Source organism: Lissotriton helveticus, chromosome 4_2, assembly GCF_964261635.1.
Source record: "Lissotriton helveticus chromosome 4_2, aLisHel1.1, whole genome shotgun sequence".
NCBI classification, from domain to species: domain Eukaryota; kingdom Metazoa; phylum Chordata; class Amphibia; order Caudata; family Salamandridae; genus Lissotriton; species Lissotriton helveticus.
In genome coordinates, this window is record NC_136064.1 from 146,075,844 (window position 1) to 146,102,682 (window position 26,839).

Below are 26,839 nucleotides of genomic sequence, written 5' to 3' on the forward strand. Positions count from 1 at the left end.
TCTTATGAGAGATAGTATCGAACGCTGTCGATAAGTCTAGTAGCACCAGGACAACGGAAATACCTCTGTCCTGGTACATACGAAGATCATCAGTTATCGACAGCAGGGCAGTTTCAGTACTATATTTCGGCCTGAATCCAGACTGTGAAGGATCAAGGCTTCCCGATTGTTCCAGGAAGTTGGACAAATGCTTATTAGTATGCTTTTCAATGATTTTACCCAAAAAAGGCAGCAGGGAGATGGGTCTAAGATTGGACAAGTTAGTCCAAGGGATAGCGATGTTCTTCCGAATAGGTCTAACTAGAGCCTTTTTCCACTCCCCTGGGACCCATCCCGTTTTTAACGAGAGGTTCACCAGGCTCTGAATATCCGGACCAAGCACTTTCCCCACCACTCCCATAGATCTTGCTGGTTGTAGATCAGAGGGGCTCCCACTTTTGATGTTCTTGATCAACATCTCTACCTCAGGCAGAGTAATTTTCGGAAAGTTAAGAAACAAATCAGAGTTGGCAGTAACTGCTTGCCCCGGTATGTGAATGTCATGATTATTTATAGATGGAATAGATGCCTCAATTTTTTCATAGATAACGTCAATCTTATCAGTGAAAAAACTTGAGATGTCGTCACATAGTTGTTGGGACGACATGTCCGCACTTTCACATGCCACTGGCTTTAGAAAGGTGTTTACGATTTGATATAACACTTTCGGATCGTTACATGCCACCTCCAATTGTGAGGTAACATAGCTCTTACATGCAGTTCGGATGGCTTTTTGGTAAGTGCTTATTGCCATCTGATAATTGGTTTTATCCACCTCCAGGTGTGACTTTCTCCAGACTTTCTTAAATTTCCTGGCTGTATGCTTAAGGCATCGCAGCTCTTATAAGTATCAAAAAGGAAGGTTTGGACTGCCAAGAGGATTTATTTTGCAAACATCTGCTTATTATGCCTCTGGATTCAAGTTAGGCTGGCCGACTGCTGTTACCCCAAAAACACTACCAGGATGTTATTTCCGGTCCAGGGAACTTGGTTTGGCAGTTCCGGCTTGACTGTTCCCACGAGGCACAGGGTCAAGACTGATTTGCATATCGCTGGGTCTGAACTGGGGTGGTGAAGTGAGCTAAAAAACAATAACAATAATGGATACAACCCAGATCTAGTAGTGACTGGGGGTGAAAAGTTTCAGTGCTCCGTCCACCATCATATTGTGTTTAGGTGGAGAAGTGTGGCTCACTGGTTAGAGGAGGCAGACCCGGACGCTAAGATCAGACCCGGGACCAGGGTTCAATTCCCAACGCAGCAGGGTCTTGAGCCCAAAATGTCCATGGACTCGGTAATTCTCGCTTCGGTGCCTACTCGAATCACAGGTTCACACTCTGCAACTCTGGGCAATAGCTTGCTTAATCTCCACTACGGCCCCCTGCGGCGGGATGCCTGGCTTTCACCTTGGGGATACCCAGTAGGGGCTATCTCACAGGGAAAAACCAGGATGGGTTCCCAATGCAAAGCGCTTTGAGACCTGGCGGTGATATTGCGCTATATAAAAACCCATCCATCAATCCATCCTAAGAGATTTTACTTGCCAGGTCTACATGGCAGTTTCAAACTGCACACACAGAGTTTGCAGTGGCAGGCCTGAGACATGTTTAAAAGGGAACTTAATTGGGGGGGCCACAATCAGTGCTGCAGGCCCACTAGTAACAATTAATTTAAAGGTTGTGGGCACAGGCAGTGCTTATTACTAGGGACTTATAGGTAAATTAAATATGCCATATATAGATTAGCCACTGTTAGTAATTAAGGAGAGAGTACAAGCAATTTAGCACTGTTTAGAAGAGAAGTAAAGTGCACACAGTCCTAAAGCCAACAAATATGAATTCAGCAAAAAGTGGAAGAAGAAGGCACAAAGTTTGCGGGCGACCCTGCAGAAATGCCATGCCCAACAGCATTAGTCCCCTGAGCCACCAGACTGAACTGCCATGTTGATCCTGTCTGCTGCAGACATGCCATTCTTTACCTAAACACCCGTTGCCTGGTGAAACATCAGCTTGACAGTTTTCTTCTGTTAGCAACTGACAAACCCGATATTCTTTTACTTACTGAGACCTGGATGACACCGGACTCGGCCCCTGATATAATAGCAGCACTTCCTCCTGACTACTATATCATACATGCTGACCGCATTACGGGCAAACCCGGTGGGGGGGGGTTGCGGCTATCATCCGCTCCACTCCTAAAGTCAATGCCCTCACTTGTCTAAACCTCCCGGAAACAGATAACCTGGTGTTAAAACTCAACATCTCCCATGTAACTATCGCGTGGGTTCTCTTGTACAGACCACCAAAATCTATGCCACTCTTTCCTCTCGTGCTCAGCGAGCAAATTGCAAACTTGGCTATGGACCATGCCAGGGTCTTCCTGGTAGGTAATTTTAACTACTGGTTCAACGACCCCTTGGGAGGCCCGCACTCTGATGAACAACCTGAATTTCTCTCAGCAGGTCACCTTGCCAACCCACCGCAAGGGCCATATCTTAGACCATGTCTGGACCAACATTTTGCTGGTCACAACCCCGGCAACCATCCCTTGCCTATGGTCTGACCATCTCCTACTCAAATTTAATCTTGTCTACTCCACCACCAAGACAACTACCACAGCAGCCGGAGGCTGGGCGAGGAATTGGAATACATTAGATAGATCAGACTTCCTACGGACACTCACTAACACTATCCTACCTCCCCACCCAGACATTAATTTACATGAATCTAACCTTCCTGGCTGGCTGCAAGCAGCAAGTGATGCACACGCCCCCTACAAGAAAGTCAAATTGGCTCGGTGTGCACATGCCCAGCGATGGTTCTTGTCCGAGTTGAAAGCAAAGAAACTGGCCTTGCGCCAAATGGAGCGACAATGGCGCCGCTTCTATTCCCCTGACCTAAAGATAGGATTTACTTCTGCTAGGAAGGGATATATGAACGCCATTTTATCTACCAAAGCAGCCTATTTCTCGTCCCGTATCCTCAACTCGACTAACAGATCAAAGGACATCTTTTCTACACTGAATGAGTTAACTAACTTAGACAGTGTACGCCCCACCCTGAACTCCTACCCAGACCGTATGTGACTCACTCAATGTCTATTTCATTGAGAAAATCTCGGATATTAAAGCGAGTATCTCACAATCCCCCAATCCTATTATTTCTGCAACGGCTACTGCCAATAACAACGGCATTCTTAGTAGTTTCCCTCCTATCACCCTAGAGCAATTCCAAGAGCTTCTAGTAAGAGTTAAATCTGGTGCCCCCTCAGACAGTTGCCCCCCCATGTTCTAAAAGACTGCTTCTCTGCTCTCCCTGACCTCGCCTGCACCCTCCTGAACGATTCCTTAACATCGGGACAAGTGCCACTAGCATTTAAGGAAGCGACGGTAGTGCCGCTTCTGAAGAGACCTGGGGCTGATCCAACATGTAAGGCAAACTACCGCCCTATTTCCCTGCTCCCTTCCTTAGCAAAGGTGATGGAGGCCCACGTAGCCAGATGTCTGTCCAACTTTCTGGAGGAATCAAATTACCTCAAGCCCCATCAGGCAGGGTTCCGGCCTGCCCATTCAACAGGGGCGGTGGTACTCACAGTTCTAGATACTCTCCGTGACTGTGCAGACAACCGCTCTCGCCAGGCCTTGGTGCTTCTGGATCTTTCGGACGCATTTGACACGGTCGACCACACCATTCTGATCGACCGTGTCATCCAGGCCGGCGTCCAGGGCACAGCGGTCAGCTGGCTGAAATCTTTTCTGGAGAACAGATCCCAAGCAGTCCGTCTTGGAGATCTGGTTGCCCCTAAACAGACTATTACTTGTGGCGTCCCACAGGGCTCCTCCCTGTCTCCTCACTTGTTCAATCTCTATATTTTTCCCTTAATCCAGGCCCTCAGAGATAGACAAGTGACGGTCTTCAATTATGCAGACGACCTGCAACTGCTTTTTACAATACACAATTCTGATATCTCCATCTCCAGTTTTCAGTCGACCATGAGGTTCTTCCAAGCCTGGATGGAGCAAAATCATCTGAAATTGAACCCGGGTAAGACTGAGCTGGTACTCACAGGGGACAGTGTCAAATACTGGGGCCCGCTCCATCTCCCACTTCTTCAGCAAAGACACTCGGAGTCACCTTAAATAGTGATCTCTCACTGAAAACTCAAGTGGGCCAGGTGGTCTCCAAGTGTTTTTTCCAACTTAGGAAAATTAGGAAGGTTCAACACTTCTAACATCGGAGGCCATCACCCAGGTGGTGATAGCCACGATGCTGTCCCACCTGGACTATGCAAATTCTATCTACCTGGGCATACCTCTCTACTTGCTGAAATGACTTCAGATGGTGCAAAACTATGCAGCCAGACTGATTCTGAGCCAACCTAGATGGCAATCTGCCACCTCACTGCATACGAAACTCCATTGGCTCCCCATGGCCCAGTGTTGCTCCTTCAAAACAGGCTGCATGATTTTCAAATCCCTTCACTGTAAAAGTCCCAAATTCATTGAAAAACTTATAATGAGGCATACCCCTTCCCGCAATTTGGGCTCAGCCCCTCCTGGCCTTCTACATACACCTTCCATCAAACATAAGCGCACTGGTGGCTGTCGATTTGCGGCACTGGCCCCTCGTCTGTGGAATTCCTTTCCTCTTGAGATCCGGACTTGTCCGGACCTCATGACATTCAGAAGAGCACTTAAGACCTGGCTCTATAAACAAGCTTATCTCTAACTCAAGCACACATCTAAAACCCTCCGGACCTGCTCTCTGTCTCTCTATAGTGCCATGAAACCAATCGGTGTTAGCGCGCTTAACAAGCTCTTTTAACATTAACATTAACATTAACAAGAGAGGTTATACGAATAGAATATTTTATACATCATTCGAAAATTTATTTTTGGTCATTTGGAAACGGACTTTTGCATTAAGTTCTGTTTTGTGTTCATATCTGGCCTCCAAATGATGATGTAACATTTAGGAATGAAGATACAACCCAATAGTCCTGCACTTGAAGACAAGATGGCAAAGATCTCGACGGCCACCAAATATTTTCCATTTGTGCTGAGTTACGCTGGGATGAAAGATGTCCAGACAGCCAGAAACACAAGCATACTGAAGGTAAGAAACTTGGCCTCATTAAAACTCTGAGGCAAATTACGAGCATAAAATGCAACCACAAAACTGACACTGGCCAACAAGCCCAAATATCCCAACATCAGATAGAAGAAGAGAACAGAGCCCTCGTCACACTGGAGGATGGTGGTGTCTCCCATCTGTATCTTCACTGGGAACGGAGGATCAAGAAGCAGCCAGACTGTGCAAATCAGGACTGGAGCAAATGAACACAGAAGGACCACTGCACTGGGCATTCTGGCCCCAAGCCACCTTGAGGAACGGCTGGTGGGATCGCGAGCATTGAACGCTATAATCACAGTGATGGTCTTGGCCAGAATGGTGGAAATGCTGATGGAAAAGATAATTCCAAATAAGTTTTGACGGATCATGCAGGTGGCCTTCATGGGATGGCCAATGAAGCAGAAGGGAGAGAGGAAGCAGAGCATGAGGGCGATGAGAAGCGCATAGCTGAGTACTTGATTGTTTGCTTTGACAATTGGTGTGTCCTGGTACTTCTTGAAGATGCAGAGAACAAGAAGGGTGAGTAGGAAGAGGAGGCTGGTGAGGCATAAAAGTGTGATTCCCAAAGGCTCCTCAAGGGAAAGGAACTCGACAGTTGTTAGATCACATCGGGTTCGCTCTTCATTGGGCCAGTGGTCTTCAGAACAAGGCCAGCAGTCACGGGAATCTGAGAAAAAGAAGAGAGTCGGTTAGTGAGTACAATAACTGTACTTAGGAAGTCTCAAATGGATATTAGGGAGAAACTGCAGCCTTTGTGACACAAAAATCGCCCTTTAGTTGCCTTTGCATGTGTCCCCTTGGGGGACAAAGAAAGATGTCTCATTAGCCTCCCTAATGATAGCTACTTTAAAAAGGAGGTTCGGCCTGGAGAGCCACAGACCTACAAGACATGCTTTTAGGGTGATTTTATGTGAAACAGTTCCTGGCCAAAACTGAGTCATTGACTACAACAATATATATCCAATAATGAATATTATATGTTATCTCAGTCTATATTTTTTTTTTTTTAAAGTACTGAGTACAATAATAATTCAAGCTTTAGTACAGACATGCATTAGTAAGGTGAAAAATATTACTAATCTATAAAAACTTACCACACCTTTGAAAATACCCTGTGATGCACTGTTGTGGTGAATGGATGTACCCTTGTTCTCCTTATACCTTTCTCTGCACACCTTCTCTGGGCTAAACAAAGCCTGCTAGTTTGAAGACAGTCCAGATCTCTGGGCATTGCTTGCTTGCCTTCAGAATGCTTCTTGACATAGTGCCTCACACCTCCCGTTTGCTTTCAGTAAGCCTTTTTCTTACTTTCGGTTTGAGCCTATCAGACAGTGCAAGCTATCCAGTTGCAAACATATATTATGAACTTAACAAGAACAGACTGAGCTTTGCAGCCCAACCATTGCTTACCATTAATTGGCTTTACTATCAAAGTATTTTGACTGCTTCTTATTTGTGTTCCTATTTCTCAATCTTGTATGTGTTTCTTCCATGGAGAATAGCTACTTTACCGCCCTTTAATTGGGTCACTTTCACTCCATTTTGGTTCAGGACTAATTGAAAGTCCATGTGTTTTCCAGCTATCTCCCCTGTCTGCTTTTCTCCCGCACCTCCATGGTATTTTTGCTCGCCAATGACTAGAGTGACTGCTTTTACATACTTGGGGGTTTTAATCGACAACAGATGCTCTTGGGTCCCCAATTTAAAGTTAAAAAGAATGCAGTAGTGGAGATCGTCGTCAGCTCTACTGGGCTTCTGGCACCGATTGGGAGCCAGGCCTTTTGAGGCATTATTTGCCATCTATAGGTCTAAATGTGTGGCTATTGCTACGTGTGGCGCTGCCATTTGGGGTAATAAGCATCTGGCAGGGGTTCAGTTGGCAGAAATCTAATTTTTACGTTCCCTTTTGTCTGTCCCCCAATCACCCCAACTTATGCCATTGATCAGAAACTGGGGATGGGGTATGTGACTGATCTGGTGAGATTGGCTCCCTTGGTCTGCTGGATGAAAACTTGGCTCAATCCAGAGCTAACTTTGAACCATCTGATTCTAAGGGAATGTGTTGCCTTAGATAAAGCCAGCAGTATCCACTGGTTGTTGTACGTTAAGGGTATGTTCATTAAATTAGGGTGCCCTGATATCTATAATGCCCCAGAAGGGTTAAAAAAAATTGATGTAAAGTGGGTGAAATCACAGTTGTTGAATATATTGAGGCTGGAACGGGAGGATCAGGAGACCTTTGGTCAGGGCTCATTATTCAATAATCTCCTTACCGTCAATATAGCTCTATCTGAGAATTGTGACTAAGCCTTTTCATCGCTGGCTTCTGACTAGGTTTCGATTCAACTTAATTCACTTTTCCTTGGGTAATGTCCTCAGTTGGTGTAAACCAGAAGATATAGCCCCGTGTCACTGCGACAATTTTTCACCTCAGGACACTATGCACTTTATTAAGTTTTGTGATTTTTATATTGACATTAGGAAGAGGTTTTTATCTCTGCTCCAGAGGGGAAAGGGCTTTTTACAGGTCAGACCAGCTCTAATGTACCTTCAATTGTTAGATAATACCTGGAATATTTTTAATCTTGCCAGTTTTCTTGTTGCTGCTGTCTGCCTTAGGAAAAAGATTTGGTATGATGATTGAAACATGCATTTTTCTGAATTTTATCTTATTGTAACTGTTTTTACCTGATATATTTTTTCTAAGTATAAATTAATCATAGATTTTGTGTAGGAATTTTAAACTTTTTTATGTCGCCCATTCATATTGTAAGATAACATTGGTGTTTTGTCTTTTGTGTTTTGAATGTACTTTAATGATTTTAATTAATCGAACAAAGTGGTTTGATTGATTGATTGACGAAGTCTCACCCAAAGAGATGTCTGAGGTTATAGGGGCTAAATTTCACTCAGAAGTCCAAAAATTCATAAATCCGAGTCTAATGATTGTTTCTTGTCATGTTGATGTCAAAAAAGGTATAACAACTTTCTCCATTGTTCTAAATTTATTTGGGATGTTTCTTGTGTTGTGTTTTCACTTTATTACTGTTTGTGTACTGCATAAATACATTACACAGTGCCTCTATGTTAAGCCTGACTCTTTTTTGTGGATGTTGCTTGACCGGAGCTCACACCCTATTCAACTAACAACACAATTTGCTTATGTTGGCAGTGAACATATCATCTAGTCTGCAAATCCCAAATAAGAATTTGAATATGTCTCATGTTGCAGACAACATGGATGAAACCATAAAGAATATCTTAGATGAGGTGCTCATGTCAAGGCTTGTCTATAGAAGTGCTCCACTCACAGGCACTCACAAGTCAGACATGGATCTGAGAAGAACAACAAGACCTATTACAGGAGTGAAACACTTCGGTCACATCAACCCATGGCTTCCTATTGAAGTGAGATGATTATTTCAAATGAGCTGCATCGCACACAAAGACCGGCTCCTTGTGGTCCCGTTATCCAAGGTACTGAAATAAATCAGGTCAAGAGGTGGTAACACTCTTTAAAACTCTGAATCAATGTTATTGGGGCAACCATGGTACAAAACACGTAGAACCAACTTGCTTTCATTTTTGGTTCATCCCCCTCACAATGGGCCCGATTCACAGAACGAACTTAAGATAAAATCCTAAACTTACTACTTTTGGTATTCACAGAGGGCATCTAGTAGTAGTAAAGTTAGGATTTTGTCTTAAGTTTGACTTACGACAGACTTAAGACAGACTTAACCCCTTCCATGCTGGTGACGAACCACAGCCGTCACGCTCCACAGCGCTCGTGTGCTGATGACGGCAGGGGTTCATCACGGCCCGCCCTGTTCGTTTGTTTACCGCACAGTGGCGGAAACGGACTAGCATGGAAGGGGTTAAGAGAGACTTAGACAAACTTAGGATAGACTTAAGACAGACTTAAGAAAGACTTAAGACAGAGTTAAGACAGACTTAAAACAAAATCCTAACTTTACTAATACTAAATGCCTTCTGTGAATACCAAAAGCAGTAAGTTTAGGATTTTATCTTACGTTAGTTCTGTGAATCAGGCCCAATGACATTAATGGCACTCCTTACACTATGTGACTGATGAGGAACAACACACAAGGGCATAATAATGAAGGAATTTGCATCGCTCTGCACCCCGCAATGTGGTGCAAGAGTGACGTAAGCTCAAATGATATTTCAAAAGCCACACAAAACCAGCTTGAGTGGCCCAGAGTGGCTTCATGAATCTTGAGAAAATAAACGCAGTGCAAATGTCTGCTTTGAGTTATTCTGACCCTGGGAGACATTCCATGGGTGTTCAGTGGTTGTTTCAATGGAACATCCAAGTCTTTTGATGCAATCCAAGATTTACTAGAAGTGGTGGACCTGGGATTGCCCAAAACTTGCTCATCCCCAAGTGAGGCACAACGAGGAGAGATGTTTTTATTTCTCTAAGTTTTTCACTCTTTCTCTGTGTGCTGCAGTCCTCAACCCTGCGTGCAACAGAGATTCCCTTACACCATGGTGAACGGATGCCAGTGTTGGAGCTAGGCAGTTCATTGTGCACCAGCACTGGGGAAAAGACAGGGGGCGCCTTATTTGGATTCATACAGTGCATTATTGCCCTTACTCTGGAATACAAGGGTACCCACTCCAAAGAGGCCATAGTGATAACTGCATCCCTTTGGTGAATGGACAATCTCTCCATAACAAGGGGACATCTTGAAAATGTTCTTTAAGGGCTCTGGCTAATACTTCCATAGATACGGCAGCCTGGCCAATATTAATGTTACCTCCATGTACCCGCGGAGTCTTGAAATCAATAGATATGCGGTCCATGGTTTCGTGATGTAAGCACCTCAGACTTAAAGGGTACTCACCGGTCTCATTTGAAATCTCACCAGCAGAGCAGGGAACACAGTCAAAGCAGCAGACAGGCCAGCCTTTCCTCACAGACTGTCTGAACCCAGGGAGGCAGCTCTCACTGCAGAAGGAGCTGGGAGCCTGGGGAAAGGAACAGATACAGAGTGAGGAACTAAAACCATTACTCATGTGATGAAAAATAAATGACATAGAAGGACACATGGCTTGGTGCTACATAAGGATACTAGAGGGTGTTGAACCATGCCATAGCAAACTGTACTGTTCCATACCACACCATAACAATCCAAACCATGCCGTACCCCACTGTATCACGTCCTCCCGATTATAACCAAAGGTTAGGTAAAAGGTGTGGCTCAATGATTAGAGCTGCAGACCCTGATGCAGAGGTCTAGCCCGGGACCAATGTTCAATTCCCCGCCTCGGCGGGTCTTGAGCTCAAAAATTCCACGGACCTGATAATTCTTGCCTCGGTACCTATTCCAATCATGGAATCCCACTCTGCAACTCTGGGCAATAGCTTGCTTAATCTCCACAACGGCCCCCACAACGCTAAGGATGCCTGGCCTCCACCTTGGGGGTGCCCAGGAGTGGACACCTCACAGGGAAAGCCAGGATGGGTTCCACAGCGGTATTCGTACAAGCGCCTTGAGACCCTTGTGGGTGAGTAGTGCGCTATACAAGTATCAATTTACATCAATTTACAAAAGGTAGGAGAAAGAGAAATGTTCTGCACATAGATGCTGTTGCTAGAGTTTCATTTACACATACTAATGTATCACACTTTCCTGGGTTAAAAGGGCTTACACTCAGAGTGAAAGTGATTACATGGAAGAGAACACACAGGGATCCACTAATGGTTGTTGTTATAGAACTTTGCCTGCTACATTAGTGAATAGTACTTTCTGCAACTTTTTTTAATATTACAAAATATATCTGAAATATAGTTTTGGAATCAGCATCAATGTCCAGAGTCTCCTAGCTCTGCCTGTCTTGTTTTTTCCTGCGTGGAGTCGTCTGCTTGATGGCGGACTCTGAAGAGTAGAGTCTCGGTCCACTAGGGGCGACTCTGCCATTACTGCATAGTCTCCACAGTTGTAAAAATACCATTTGTAAAGTTGCAAACATTGTTTATGAACACCATAAAATGCCATACTTACGCAAAGGTGTGGGTTTACCTTTGTAAATTAGGTCCTGTGGGTCCCGGAGTGCACCATTCTGTAGGATAAAGGAAACAGACACACCTGATAGACTCAAGATTAAGGTTAATTATTGCATATTACTTAGATTCCACTTTCTCATGTCTACTCTCTCTGTTCTTTATTTATGGAGAAGAGGTGCAATGATAGTCGTAGAGAGATTCCAGCTTGCAAGGGGCAGATGGGAGGTGGATAGCAGAGGCCTTGCTGGATCGTGGCAGGCAGAGCACACATTGACCCCAGTGACCCCGGGGGTGCTTCCTCCTCCTTCGCTCCTTGTTGCCCCTTGTTGGCTATCTCGTATTTCTAACAATTTTTACTTCAATGATTGCTGAAGCCTAACACGTCTCAAGTGAGTTATCCCCAATCCTTGCCAGTTGCCCACTCATCCATACACTCAATCCTCACACCCAGACTTGCAGACATGCAAATAACACATTAACACACACATACGAGGACCTTTGTCCTAAAACCAATCCATGCTGTACACTACTGAGCACTTTATTTAATCTCATCTGCCTTCAAGTTTCTTTCTCTTTTACGTGATGTCTTCAATACAAAAGAAGACATGGCAGGGAGAAAGCGCAAGTGCACATCAAGCAAAGCAAGTCTGATGCAACATGGTTAGGAGGACACGTAACAGCATGAAGGAGCAGCAAGCAAGCCAACCCATTGGATGCTTTTGAATGAGACATGCCAAAGAATAAACAAAACAAATAATAACAGAGGTCAGCACATCAAGTCAATACACACCTTCAGAATCCCTCAGACCCAGAGCAGCACCAGTCAGGTGAATGAACCCCAGGCACAAGGGGGAGATGTCTGAGGCACAGCCCAAGAACTCAGCATGACTCTGAGGGGAGGAGTGTTGGACCAAAAATATTCAGTGTTTTAAACTCTGAGGGTGTAGGGCAGGCAACTAAGATATGTGAGTAAGGGGTGCCAACAACTTAAGAACTTGGCAGCAGTGTGGTCCAGATTGTGGGAGAGTTGTTCCATCTCCATCATATGGCAGTCATTGGTTCTATAGGGTGACAGGGGTGCAAGAACTGCTTTCAAATCAGTGTGAAGAGCTGTTGGGCAGCATTAGTGTAAAAACAATCAGTCATCAGTCTGCATGTGTCATGGCTTTCAGGGACCAGGTCTGGACGGTTCTGGACGCCCAACATAAAGGTGGTATGTGTATAAGTGATGTAATATCCCACTACATCATTAAAGTGCCCCAAGATCTCCTTCCAATCTGTAGCTAAAAGGGAACAGGATATCAGAATGTGACAGAACTGTCCTCTCCGTTCCACATCCCCAACAGAGGGGGGCATCGAAGGATACATGGTGTGGAGACAGAACAATGTTTAATATCACTGAACCATCAGTTTAGAGGCTGCATCCCATTGGGAAAAAGTTCTGTATGTTTTGGGGCTATCACGCCACCCTGTCTCTAGCACGCCACCCTGTCTCTAGCATGCCACCCTGTCTCTAGCATGCCACCCTGTCTCTAGCACGCCACACTATCTCTAGCATGCCACCCTGTCTCTAGCATGCCACACTGTCTCTAGCACGCCACCCTGTCTCTAGCACGCCACCCTGTCTCTCGCACGCCACCCTGTCTCTAGCACGCCACCCTGTCTCTAGCACGCCACACTGTCTCTAGCACACCACACTGTCTCCCACTGTTTGCCTGTGATGCCCTCTGAGATGTTATTTTGATATCTAGCTTGGTGGACGTGTGCAGAAAGGGTTGTAGCATGCTGTAGAACGTCAAGTGTTCAGGCTGTTAGAGCCAATATAGGTACTACCAAGCTTTTTTGCAAGCGTAGTTCCAAATGTCCCCTTGGTGATTGGAGGGGTGCAGTGCCCAGTGGCACACTTGGTAGAACTGCATCCGTGCAAATTGGGGGAGATTGAATTCCACATTCCAGTGCTCTAATGACTTAAGTGTGCCACTCACAAATATAATCCTTAGTTTTCTACATTTCCTGGCTTCCCAGCTGGAAACACGTGGGAGCTTAGTGCGATGGTGAACTCTGGGTTATGTGGAACAGGGGTGGGGAAAGTAGCAAGGCCTCTCTGGAGTGCTGTCTTATCTCAGATCACCCAAACCATTTGAGTGCGAGTGGCCAAGTAGACACTACATGGTTGAGCATACTTAGGATGCCAAGTTAGATTCCATAAGTGCAACAGGTCACCAACCAGTCCATACCAGTGATTGTAACTCTTGGGAGTCACCCATTCAGAGATCTAAAGTAAGTGGGCCGCCCAGGGCCCACTAAAACAGCACTAACTCTTGAAACGCAGGCAGAGCCTTCTGGGGTTTGGTAAATTTAAGCACAAAGGATTTTGTCATGTTGAATTTAAGTCCAGAGACTGCTTCAAGGTGGACAAGCAGTCAATGATCATCATCAGGAAGGTCTCTGCTTGGGTAATGGTAAGTAAAAGGTTCTCTGCAAAAAGACTGAACTCGTGTGCTTGGCCGCCAAAAGGGATGCCAACTATATCTGCCATCTGCCACCCAGTAATAACCAAGGGCTCAACCACTAAGGCAAAAAAGTAGGGTGATAGCAGGACCCTTGTCGGGTGTCTCCTGGAGATGTGGATTTGTGGTATATACTGTCCATTAATGCTTGCCGATCATACCGGGCCCCAGCCCAATCTTGTCCAGGACTGTGGTCAGAAAAGACCAACTCACCCGGTCAAATTCCTTCTCCACATCAAGCAAAAGGTGGCATGCCAGAATACCGTAGTGCTGGGATTTTTGCACCAGGTGAGCGACCCAGTGACTTGCTTTGTAATACTAATAAAGGCTACTGAACAGCAAGAAGACTGATCTTTCTGGATTCCCGTTCTGACTACTATTGTTGAATTGTCTCTAACTGTAGTAGGGTGTTGCTTATACCCACAGATGTGATACACGTAATCAAGACTGAACAATGATAAGTGATGCGCTGCAAAAGCCCTAGTTTTCTTTGCTAAAATATACAATCCTTTTTCTACTCCAACCATCTCAAATTCAAACTGAGATCATTCTTTTCTCTCCTAAAAAGAACGCACTCCCCGTCCAAACATGGATCACCGGCCTTAGTGCTCTAAACTCTTCACTCTCCTTATCCGAATCAGTAAAATCCCTTGGCATTATCATTGACAGTAAGTTAACACTCAATTCCCATACAAAAAACTCAGCAAAAGGAGCACTTTTCACATTCCAAAAAATCAAACTTTTCATTCCGGCGGAAGATTTCAAATCTGTTGTCCAATCTCTAGTCCTCTTGAAATTTGACTATGGCAGTGCCCTACTTTCTGGATTTCCCAAAGTTCACCTTGCCCCCCTCAAATCTGTTCTCAACCTAGCGGCCAGGCTTACAACTGATTGCAAGTGCTCTGACCACATCTCGCCTGCGCTTAAGGCCAATAAATGGCTTCCTATCGAAGGCAGATCCTCGTTTAAAATAGCCAGCATTACGTACTAAGCCCTTCATCAAAAGACCCCGCCGTACCTCTCAAACAAACTCAATAAAGCGGGTAGTACCTGACCGATGAGAAGTACCAACTCTTTCCTCCTCGTACCCCCTCTGTTAAAAAGAAAGCCACACAATCTCGCTCCTTCTCTGGTAAGGCTACCAGCATCTTGAATACCCTCCTGAAAGAGCTACAACTCAACCCCCATTCATGCCAGTTTAAAAAAAGACCTTACAATGCACCTTTTCAGCAAATACTGGTGTCCTTAATATTTCTAATATCATACTGGATACACTCTCCCTTCCCTTTGAAACCCTTGCCTCCTCCCCTCTGTTCATTCTGCCTATGTCGACCTCGCCTATTCACCCCCTTCCCTACCCCTCTTCAACTTTTTCTTCCCCTTCCACCTCTTTGCAAACACTTCCCCTCCCCACTTTTTCTCTCTCCCCCAAACCTGACTTCTTCACAAAATAATAAGTCTACCTCCTTTATATCAATCAATCAATCCAATCCTTATTCAAGTGTTGTTTTGTAAATAGCTACTTCTTAGCACTTTTTATTGATTCAAGCTGTATTACTCAATGTGTTCTCTCAGTCCACCATGTTCTAAATGCTTCATTTGGATACCACTGTTTGTGTTCATTGTACTATTGTCATTCCAATGTAAAGCGCTCTGATACCCCCGGGTGGAGCCAGCGCTATATAAAACCTTCAAATAAATAAATAACACAGATGACAATCTCTAACAGTGGGCCGATACCGAGCAAGAATCAGATTGAGGAGTTAAATATAGGTACATATCGTATGGATAATTGTTATATTTAGCCTGTCTCTTTTCTCCTCATGGGATTTCACTGTGACTCACATGATGTCACCACTAGAATGTTTGGTGACATCATGGAGTGTTGGGGGCTTAGCCTGGGCTCAACCGGCAGTTGGCATCAGGCAGGCTGAGTGACAAGGAGGTCACTCCTAGTGGGTCTTTCATTATTACCATCTTGAAGACTTGACTTGCAACTATCTTTAATAAAGAAACCATAATAAAACACCCGGCTCAAGGCTTCTATTTACAACAATAATATTACAACGTCTATATCAGGATGGTGAAAGTCACATTACAGGATACTTACAGTTAGTTTCTCTATTTTATTTTTTATTTTTTTAATTGTAAGATCATCATCAAGGACCAAAAATGGGTGCATGGTGACTACATGTCCCAGAAGGCCGTAGAGCTATCTCTTAACAATGAGCAATGAATCACAAACAAAGAGGCATGATCACAATGTGCTGCAGAACGTCTGCCCACGTCAGTACACGTCAGGGCATACCACAAGAGCTGTGAACATGGTTGGTGCTCGTACACACGTGCAGCACGCAGTCGATGCCTCTCCCACTCCTAACGTGAGGGTCCAATGGAGAGCTGAATTGCACAGTACACGCTTCCCAGTCACTATACAGTGATAGAAACCGCTAACCGGGTAAGCGGCTATGGGCATCAACCACAAAGGATAGCGATAATTATCTCAAGCCATGTAGCATTTTACCTTTTACCCTACCCACCTCCTGCCTCGAGCAACAGGTGGAACAAATCAACTGCTCGTACAATGCCCTCCTGAGGGGTGGTTCATAAGGAAGCGTCTGCCGGCATGAAGCTTCCTCTAGTTGGTTGTTCAAAGGGGCACGGTAGGACAAGAAGTGGGTTTTCTACCTTGACGAAGTATGTGTGAATAGATGATAATAGATAACAACATTGGGTGTAGGCACAGGAAACATATTGATCTCAATGGAAGAAGGGGGCATTTATTGGTAAAGTTATTATTCTCTCACTCTGCATATGCCTAACCTTAAAACAAATTTATGTAACCCTACTGTTAGAGTGTGACCACAGGGGATACCTGCCCAGAACAGACTATGAGGTTTTTAGCACAACAAAACTAGGTACATTCATTTCTGGTGTCTTCACATGTTTTTTAATGTCACATATGCGTGTCGTGTCAATGAATAAGATTTCAGAGTTTCCCAATCACGTTTGTTGGAAGGACTGTTTGCACTAACGTTTTTAAACACAATGATTCTACGGGGTGTACAAATATTTGGCTCCCCTTCGGAGAGTCCACTAAATGAGGCGTTTTCCACATAAAAAACAGATATATAATGACTTGCCAGCTTCTTCTCCCTTTCTCTATTCTAACCCCTCTTTTTCCCTTTTGTATTTTCAAGTTGTTTACTTAACGGAAACATTCCTGAAAACGAGAGGCAGGTCCTCTTGATACAAATATTCTTTTCATTGTCTTTGGGTACTCTGCACAGACTGCAGGATAGGGACTCTTAGACTGGGCTCTGGTGAATGCCATAGGTAAATAGACCAACAAATGGCAGAAATATGCTGGCATGTATCTACGGATACAAAGAGACACATATTGGCCATAAAACTAGTGTATGCCTCATGTGGTTACGCCCACAGTTACTTTCTAATATTTCTGGGATACCACCAGAGTAAAGGTCATTTTTCTGGTTTATCCCAAGATATTTTGAACTATTCAACTGGAGCGGAGTGCTGTCCAGCTAAGAGATATCTAAGAACTCCCTCAGGTAAGCCCCAACCTGAGGTTGAGTCCGCCCTGGTAGTACCATGGTACCGGCAAGGGACGAGGCTGCAAATGATGAAGTGCGTCACATTACGTGAGTGAGCCGTCCTCGTCCAATTCTTGGAACTGCTCTAGCGACCAGGAGTAGGAAGTAGGTCAAGGCACCTCCTCCTCAAGGTATCTCTAAAAGAGCGTAGGAAGTTTGAGCCTTGGGATTTCACACCGTTTTCTGTTTTTGTGATTACAGATGAATCCCACCTGGTCAGGGTTAGTAAAGCCAGGCAGGAACTTCTCTAACTTAGTGAACACAATCTTTGTAAAAATGTTTGCAAACATGTTGAGGAGAGGAATGGGATGATAGGAGGAGCTGCATGCAGGTTCTTTTGTGTGCTTGAGGGTGAGCACAACCTCAGCTGCTGCCTCGGTGGAAGTGAGGCCGGTGTCCTGAGTAAAGGAGTTAAAGATCACCATGAGGCAATCCTGGTTATGGAGAAACAACCATTATTAAGAGACAGGCCCCAGTGCCTTATCAAGGGGGAGGGCCCCAAACGGCCTGGCATAACTCCTCCAGAGTGATGGCAGCAGCAAAGAGTTCTGCATGTCTAGGGTCAATGGGATCCTAATCACAATCCTGTAGGAAAGCATTAATCAGGCTCCGGAGAATGCCATCTTGTGAACATAGGATCTGGTAGTAATTGTGGAATGCCCTTTGCTTGTCACTCTCAGTGGCTGGCCAAGTCACACCCTTGTCCTAGAGTTTGGCTATGTGTGTATTGATGCTTACTAAGTTAATGAGCATGATATTTCTGCTTCAGGGTTAAGAGAGAGCACTCAGCCCAGTTAGTCCTATGCGCTTACAATTGGCCACGGAGGATGCCAATACGCGTTTGGTGGCCACATGATCCCCCTCCTCCAGAGCCTTGATCGCAGCTGACAAGCCCTCCCCCAACAACCTAGACTTGCGCTCCCAGGTATTAGCAGTAGTAGATATCGCCTTTGTACATATGGTCGCGTTCAACGAATACCAAAGCGTGTTCAAGGGAGTGTCTGGCAGACCGTTGAGTTCAGAATTATCTACACCGCCCTTACAGATTTCTGCCACATCCACTCGGTCCTAAAATAGGTGTGGGGAAAGGCACCAGTGCAGCGGCCTCTTGTGGAAGCATGTGTTGGCCCACACCCACTACACATGGACATGGTCTGAGATGGAATTATCTGAGTTGGCTGCAGTGTCTAAATCCAAAGAAGGCAGTGAGTGAGGAAGACGTGGTTAATGTGTGAGTATGAGGCATGCAAATGAGAGTAGAATGAGTAGTCACACGTTTGGGTGTTTGTGCCTCCATGCATCTACCAATACTGGATGCATAATATCTCTTTTAAGTTGAGCAGGCATCACCTGCACCCTGGTATGTTGCTGTGCTACTGTTTAAATCCATATCCCACACCAAGTTCAGATCCCCACTCACAATAATGTACCCCTCTCTGCCAGACAGTTGGTCCTTCAAGACCCCCCGGAGGTAAGCATCCTGTGCCTGGCTAGGGACTTAGGGCCATATGTATGAAGTTGTTTTGTGATCACAAATACTGGGAATCGCAGCAAAATGGTATTTGCGATTGCAAAACAGAGTGTTCCTATGTAGGAAAGGGTTCGGGTGCGCAAATATTGTAATCATAAATTTAGCGATTACCAATTTTGCGAGGCATGGAATCTGTTAATAAATTTGCAAACTCGCAATCAGCGCCACGTCGTTTGTGATATTTGGTAATAAAATGCTCGCAATCTGCGAATTCACAAAATGAGATGCAAGAAAAAATCGCAAATTGTGATTTTGCGAAATTCTTTATTTTGCACATTACAATTACCACCAACTCTGAGCAGGTGGTACCCAGGTGCAACCTATTTAACCCCTTGGGCGCGGTCGCAATTCTGCACCTGTGCTGCCGTTTTGAAGAGTGGGTGGGTTCATGACGGCCCCCAGCCATCATCAGCACACGCCCACCGTGATGCATGATGGCTGCGGGCCGTCATCAGCATGGAAGGGGTTAAATAGGCCCGCAATGCCACAGGGGTTTTCCACAATGGCTGGGTTGCATGTGATAGCCAGGAGGATATGAATCAGAGCTGCTGCACAGAGAAGGAGCCGCCAGGAAAGGAACTTCAGAGCGCGCATCACCGTGTTCCAGAGGACAGTGGAGGAGATCCATGTGAACTACAGGCTGGATGCAGACAGTATCTTGGACTTAATAGAGGAGCTCAAACCCATACTAGAACACCCCGGACGTAGGGCACACGCCATTCCCACCGATGTAAAGGTCTTGTGCTCACTACATCTACTGTCGTCAGGGAGTTTTCAGGGGTGATAGCCACAGCAGGAGGGGTCTCTCAGAGTGCACTGTCATGCTTCTTTCACGCTTTCCATGATGCAATGGTACAGAGGCTGCATCACCACATCCAATTCCCCAGCACAAAGCAAGCACTACATCAGGCCAAGCAGGAGTTCTACCAGATATCCCAATTTCCCCACGTAATTGGCTGCATAGATGGGACCCATGACGCTATCTCCCCCTCACAGAATGAGTATGTGCTCCGAAACTGCAAATCCTATAACTCCCTGAACATACAGGTAGTGTGCAATGCCAAACATGTCATCATTGATATTGTTTCTAAATACCCAGCCACACACACAACTCATTCATTTTTTGCCACAGTGGAATTAACCAGCGACTCACAGATGGGGAGTTTGGTAAGGGAAACCTTCTAAGTAAATGCATGGCTTTCAAACACACAATCAGTAAAGGTCAGAAGTGGCAGGACAGTGTTTAACCTGATTCTTGTCACCCTGCAGGTGACTGTGCGTATGCTGAACATAAATACATCCTGACTCCGTACCTGAATCCAGCCACTGCTGGAGAGCGGAGGTATAACAGCTCCCACAAAGCCACCCGCTGAGACATTGAGAGAACATTTGAAATCCTTAAGAGCCATTTCCGCTGCCTACATAAGAGTGAAGGAGCCCTACAGTACACCCCAGAGACATGCTGCAAGATCGTGGTTGCATGTGCCATGATACACAGCATCGCCACCAAGAAAGGCATTCCAGTGAAGGTCACAGATTCCGACTCATCAGATGAGAAGGGGCCAGCTCCATGATGCAGACCCGCCGGTGGTGTTGGTGCACCTGCCGGCCGCCAGAGACAAGATGAGGTAATACAGAACTATTTCAAGGTGAGTAATGATAACACAATGCTACAGATTGGTGCAAAAATGTGTTTTTTATTTCCTTGGGTGCAGGAACATATCAGTCACACAGCCTGACATGCACATAATGTGAGACCCATTGTTAAATATTGGACGGATTTGTTAGCATGAACTGAAAGCCATTTTGTATTTCTGGCAGCCATCATGTTTGCCATGTGCTGCCACGTGCCCGACATGTGCTCTGTCCTCCCTCAGTGTTGACTGCTCTTGTAATCTGCCTAGAAACGAACTATATTTATTATCTTCCACCTTCGCGCATGATCACTTGAGCTTGCAGCTATCCTTGCAACTGTTTCTAGTCTGTAAATGTCAGGATGTGTTCACCAGAATTAGCAACTGTTAGCTCCTCCCACTTTGTTGAGCAAGCAGATCTTACAGGTCCATATTAGTCATTTTGCATGCTTACATGAGCCAGGACTGCCCCATGGTCTTATGCTGACTATGTAACCCTAAGCAAATATAAGGACTCTGTTTTCTGTACTCCTCAGACTGCCTCATTGAGTTGCTAAGGCTTCTGTGTGAAGTACGCTCCCTCATTTGAGGTTAATAAAGATGTTCTTTTTATATTTCAGCTTCTGTGCCAATTTCTTCTTTGTTGGTTTAAAAGGACCAAGTATCAGTGGGACCCCTGAGAAGGTTTCTATTTTCTACACCATTTGCTTGCATATGTTAAACACACAGTGCAAGTATGTTGCTCAGACATGAGTCAAGATGCAATGTGTTGCCTCACCCATTGCCCTCCCCTGAGTCCTCGGCTGTTCTCCCCTGCCGCGCACTCCATCGTCTGTCCTGGGGAATAGGTGGAGTGATGCTGCTCCTGCTGGACTGGTCCTCACTCTCCAGTGAGCTCTGGGGTCCTGTGCAACCTATGGTTGCTGCCTGCAGCTGGTCCACTGCATGTGTGACCAGCACCAGGCCGTTGGCCACATCCTGGCAGCAGTGTGCCATCTCATTCTGCATGCTAACACAGCGATGTGCCAGAAGTGACGTGGCTGTGGACAGGCGGTTCACAACTTTGGTGTATATGTCTCTCCCTGCGCCCGGCTGCCAGGTCTCTCCTCATCTCTGTGCACAGTCCATCTAGTGCACCTGTAATGCCCATGAAACCATCCCTCATTTGGGTCATGTTGTTGTTATGTGTAGCAAACTGGTGCTGAATTGACTTTAATGCCTTAGTTTGCAGGCGCTGGACTTTTAGCATGTTGCCTTCAAGCACTGTAAACACTGTGTCTTCACTTATGGCAGCTGTGATGGTGGACGGCTGTGCCCTGGTCCTGGATGAAATTCCTGAACTAGGACGGACAGGAGACTGTGCTGTGTGCTGTGCTGCATTCTGGCCCTGGACTGGCTGATCTTCCCCACTTGTGTCCAGTGGACCTGCTTCCAGCAGTGGGAGTGGTGGCACTATGAGGCGCCAGCTGCATGTAACAGGGATTGCTGGTCTGCCTTCCTCTTGCTCCTCTTGCCCTGACTGGTCTTCAGCGTGGGATGCATCCTCCCCTTCTGCAAGTGATTCCTGTGTTTCAGGTAGTGATGTGAATGTAAATGCACACATCAACTTGCTGTCCTGCCTCGCTTTGGTTATGCAATACAATTGACAGATTTTGAGTTCCATGAGTACTCTCTGTCTGTGTGATGCCTCATTTGAATTACTCATCCTGATTCTACCTTGCCGGGTCTCACTTCTCCACTGTTTGGTGCATGTGACTACAACTCCTATAATGCATTGCTGGATGTGCTTGTTAACATGAAATGGTGTTGCATTCATGTGTTGTGCCTGGGTCTTTCCCGAATGTGTGAGTGATAGGGTGATGTATCAGAGGAGTAATAGCATGCTTCTTACCTTGTCTGGTATTAGGGAATTCAGAGCTGTTCAAGTCAGTCACGTCACTGACACTCTCCGGCTGAAGGGTGCCCTCCACCAACTCCACAAGAGGCGTAATATCAGTTGCAATGGATGGTCCCCCACCAGTCTTTGCCTCAGCTAACATTGTTGCCACCTTTTCCTTGGATCTTTAGCGCATGTCGTACCACCTTTTGCAGAGGTCCTCCATGGTGCGGTGGGTCACGCCGATGGCATTCACCTTCTCCTGTATTTTACTCTGGATTTTCCTTTTGCGTGCCTCCGGCACACGTAGGGATTGCTTCCCAAACAGGAGCTCATGGCTGACTGTCATTTCCTGTATGAGCACCTCTAGCTCCCTCTCATTGAACTTTTGCTTCCTCTTTCTTACATTCTCCTCCTGCCGCTTCTCTTTCTCCTGTGTATCCATTTCTCCTTCTCCCAATTGCAGTGCCCAGGTCTCTCACTCTCCTCCCAGGCTCTCACTCAGCTGCTGCCAATCAGATGTAGCATGGGCAGTCACACTTCCAGGTTGTGATGTCATCAAGCTGCACCTGAATTGCCGATTCTCAGATCTGCGATTTCGCAAATAAGCAATCGCAAAATAGGTATTTAAATTAACATTCAGCAAATTTTTGGGAATTGCTAATATTTTGCAATCTTTTATTAACACCAGGTTTTGCAATTCTCAAAATGCGATTCGCTAAAAATTACATTTTGAGAATCCAAAATCCTATGTTGATACATATGGCCCATAGATATTCTTCCTTCGTCACCTTCAGGATAGTAGTGCAGAAGCCCACCTTGCACAGGATGCCAACTCACAGGGTGTTAGTGGAAGCATGTGCCCAAAACTAATGCAAATAATTCAGGTGGGCCATGCACCAGGTATCCACGTCCAGGTGAGTCTCCTAAAGGAGAATGACATCCCAGTCTTGCTGTGAAAGGTATTACCAGATCTACTTGCACTTACTAGGTGGCTTTAACCACATGACATGTAAGGAAAGTGACGTATTATGCAAGACTGTCCGCATACATCAGAGGAAGTTATGGTGCAGGCAGTGCCAAGAGCTAACAAGGAGTGTGGCAGGGGATGGAGTTGTGGCATCCCAGATGCATTTTCCCAAGAAATGCTTTAACTGGAAGAATATAAAAAAGCCAAATATTCACGGTCCAACAGGTCCCAATAAAGTCCTCAGAATCCTACAGAGATTGGTGTGTAGATTCACAGATTGCCAGAGGTGTCACCCGTATGGTGTGTGAAGTGGGATAGGTGAGTTGCAGAGATGTCATCTTGTGGCTTCATGGTGTAGTCAGCCCCATGGATCAGCTATTCCATGGCATAGGACCCCAATGACCGCGAGGCCCACAACAGCAGAGATGATGGCAGGCCTCTCATTAGGCACACAGTCCCTGCCAGATCAGGAGGGTACAGCGATAGTGGGAGAAGGGTGACTCCAATATTTTATAGATGAGTATTGATGCCCTATTTAGCCTCTTGAGATTGATATTATTTTTTCTGTTCATTGTATCAGCGGCATTATGACATTCTCCAGACAGGACATAGGCCATCTCCAGGGGTCCAACTACACTGCAAAGATCAACCTTTAGTTGGATCATCCACGATACACAGAAATTGCTCGGCTTCAGTCAAGGAACAAACAGACCTCTGTTTCTTCTCCCTGGAGTGCAAGAGAGCAAAGTGGTTCCCCCACTGATACTGAATGTTCAGTTCCCTCAAGCGGTCGCAGTCTGGCCGGGAAGAGGTCCTGAAAAAATGATAGTATGGTCTCAAAACTCCCTGGTGGCCCAAATAATGGAATTGTTCACAGTAAAGAAGTGGACCTGTGTCAGGATATCCTGAGTTGAATTGAATTACCCAGCCACTGTTGCCACCCGATGTACCCTGTCAAGTGCCGGAGGTGAGGTGTCATCATCTCCCTGGATAGCGAATAACTAGGTTGGTGGTAAATGCCATGACATCATCATCCTCTGCTCCTCTCGGTACACCTCATATACAGATGTTGTTAAGGTGACTGCTGTTTTTAAAGTCCTCCTGCTTGGCCTGTAGTTCAACCTGTTGATCATTGAGTGCCGAAACTCTATGCCAGGCATGCAGCCAGCATCCGCACTAGGTCATCCACATGTCCTCTAATTTCAGAAACTTCTCTGCAAATTTCATGGATGCAGAACTTAAAGGATATCTTGAGTGACCCAATTTCAGAGTGTATAGCCTCATAAAAGTGGTCCTTATAGTCCTGAGATGTAGGCGCTGGTGCGGAGCCACCAGATGCCGCTGAGGGCATGCTTTCCAAGGGGCCACCTGAGTCACAGGAGATTGGTAGACTTGAGATGCTGCATAATGTAGCACTGTGATCGTGCAAGCACTGGGTCCCTGGAGCAAGAACTACAGAGTGTCGGAACTCTGCAATCACATATATAGCAAGCTGAGGACCTCTGTAGGTCCCTGGACTCTACTGGAGAGACATCTCCCTATGTACAGGAGGTCAGGAGAGGCCCTCTCCTTTCAGCCACCCTCTCTTTTCAGCCACATGCAGGTTGCCAACATGGAGAGAGGGGTAGGCCTTGGGACAGTAGAGCAGGCAACAAAAAGTCAATGTTTGCAGCCAATCAATCAGAACATTTGTTAAGCGCACTACTTACTCAAGACGCTGAGGGGTGTGGGGGTTGCTTCTACTGCTCGAATAGCCAGGTCTTGAGGAATCTTCTGAAGGTTAGCAGGTCATGAGTCTGCTGTAAGACCTGCTAAATGTCAGAAGACTCCTCAAGACCTGACTTATCAAGCAGTAGCAGCAAATGTTCTGATTGATTGATTGACTGCAACCATTGACCTTTTGTTGCCTGATCTACTAGCCCAGGGCCTACCCCTCTCTCCATGGTCCTCCCTGGAAAATTCTAGAACCTTCTACAACCTTGCTTTCTTTATTTGTGGTGGTTAAAAATTACACCAAGAGGTGGATGGGACGGGAGCGCCTAGAGAGCCCGAAGCAAGATAGCCGCACATTAGTGCAGCTCCGCCAGCCAGGCGAACAATATCCGCCTAAAATCCTCTCACTCGACTGAGAGGCAAGCATGTGGAAGGTGCACAATTTATTCATACTGTCCAGGAAAACTGTTAAGAGATGTGGAGTAGTTGCAGGCGCGAGGAGGGTACGGTGCGGCTGAGCCTTGCCCAGGACTCCGCATGGTTAGCACATCACCGCATCAGTAAGGTAGCTGGGTGGAATTGTGCAGCCTGGGCCCTGGATCTATGGCATTGAGCTGCTGAGGTGAGCCGTAACCTGTGCCAGAAAGCCAAGGCTGGTGAGCTGACTTGACCGCTGTGAAGGAGGCTGCAGGAGGGTGCCGAGATGTGACCGGTGCTGCGCAGCTTGTCTGGACTGAGCATGTGGGGTTCCCGCGAGTAAAAAGAAAAAAAAACACACCCGCTCTGCAGCTGCAGTGAAGGACAGAGGCACAGTTGCACCCAGGAGCGACAGCAACGTATCTTGAAGGCTCGCAGTGGCCCACTTGAGGTGGACATAAGGCAAAGTATTGCGTTGGAGCCGTTTTGGATGAATGATTGTAATATTGTGGCATGAGAGAGGGCTTGCAGATGCCACGGTCTCCAGCTTGTCGCAGCAGTGCGCTGGGGAGTCCCCTGGGACAACATCTGGCAGGGAACGATAAAGGAGTGTTTTCCCTCCTGCTGCTGTGATGAGGAGGCTGAGGACATGCGGTGTCCATGTCTCCGAGAATAGAGACGTACAAAAAATAAAAAACAAAAATAATTCCATGAAAAGTAATAAACTTGGGATGCAATCAGAGTGTTAAAGGACCCTGGCTGGCACGCATGCAACCCCCCACCTTGGGACCGACCAACAAAATGGGTAAGACTGATGAGGGGCAGCCTCGGCTCACCTTCGAGGCAAAAAAATCACCAAAAACAGTACAGAGCGACCAGGACGACTAGAAGAAGGCCCCTTCTATGCCGGACCCTACGCAACTTGTGGTGATGCTTCCGGTCATGCAACAAAGCCTTCTTTCCATAGACAGTAAGATGGACACTCTAAATCAGCAGATGTATTCCATGGCGTCCAGTGTCAGGACTGGTTAATCTCGTAATACCACAGAGGAGCAGAATGATGCCTATTCCCAACTCACCTCTTGTTACCCCTCTGCTAGGTCTTTTTTAATAACCTTAGCAGGTAAGTACCAAGGGGGGAAAGGGGAGTGGGAGAGAGAAGAGACTGCCCGTATTCTTCTTTTGAACTCTGCCTTCTGTTCTTCTTCTTTCTAATTACAAGGCTATAACTGTTACATTTCAACTTATCACATTTATTATCTGTTAAACCTTAATTTCTTTTTATTACATTTTTACTCAGAATTTAAGTGGTCTTACCTGAATGTTCTTTTGGGCTTGCTTCTCTTCTGTGGAATGTTAAAATGATATA

At 45.9% G+C, this 26,839-nt stretch overlaps 1 pseudogene across 1 annotated transcript; it reads right to left on the minus strand.

The window, feature by feature from the left end:
- Positions 1 to 4,936: 4,936 nt before the first annotated feature.
- Positions 4,937 to 20,269, minus strand: LOC144751993 (vomeronasal type-2 receptor 26-like; annotated as a pseudogene). Its single transcript, XR_013593991.1, has 4 exons — positions 20,174 to 20,269; positions 17,542 to 17,763; positions 10,043 to 10,166; positions 4,937 to 5,838 (listed from the first exon to the last, which is right to left on the minus strand). The product of XR_013593991.1 is annotated as a vomeronasal type-2 receptor 26-like (transcript).
- Between the last annotated feature and the right edge of the window lie 6,570 nt (positions 20,270 to 26,839).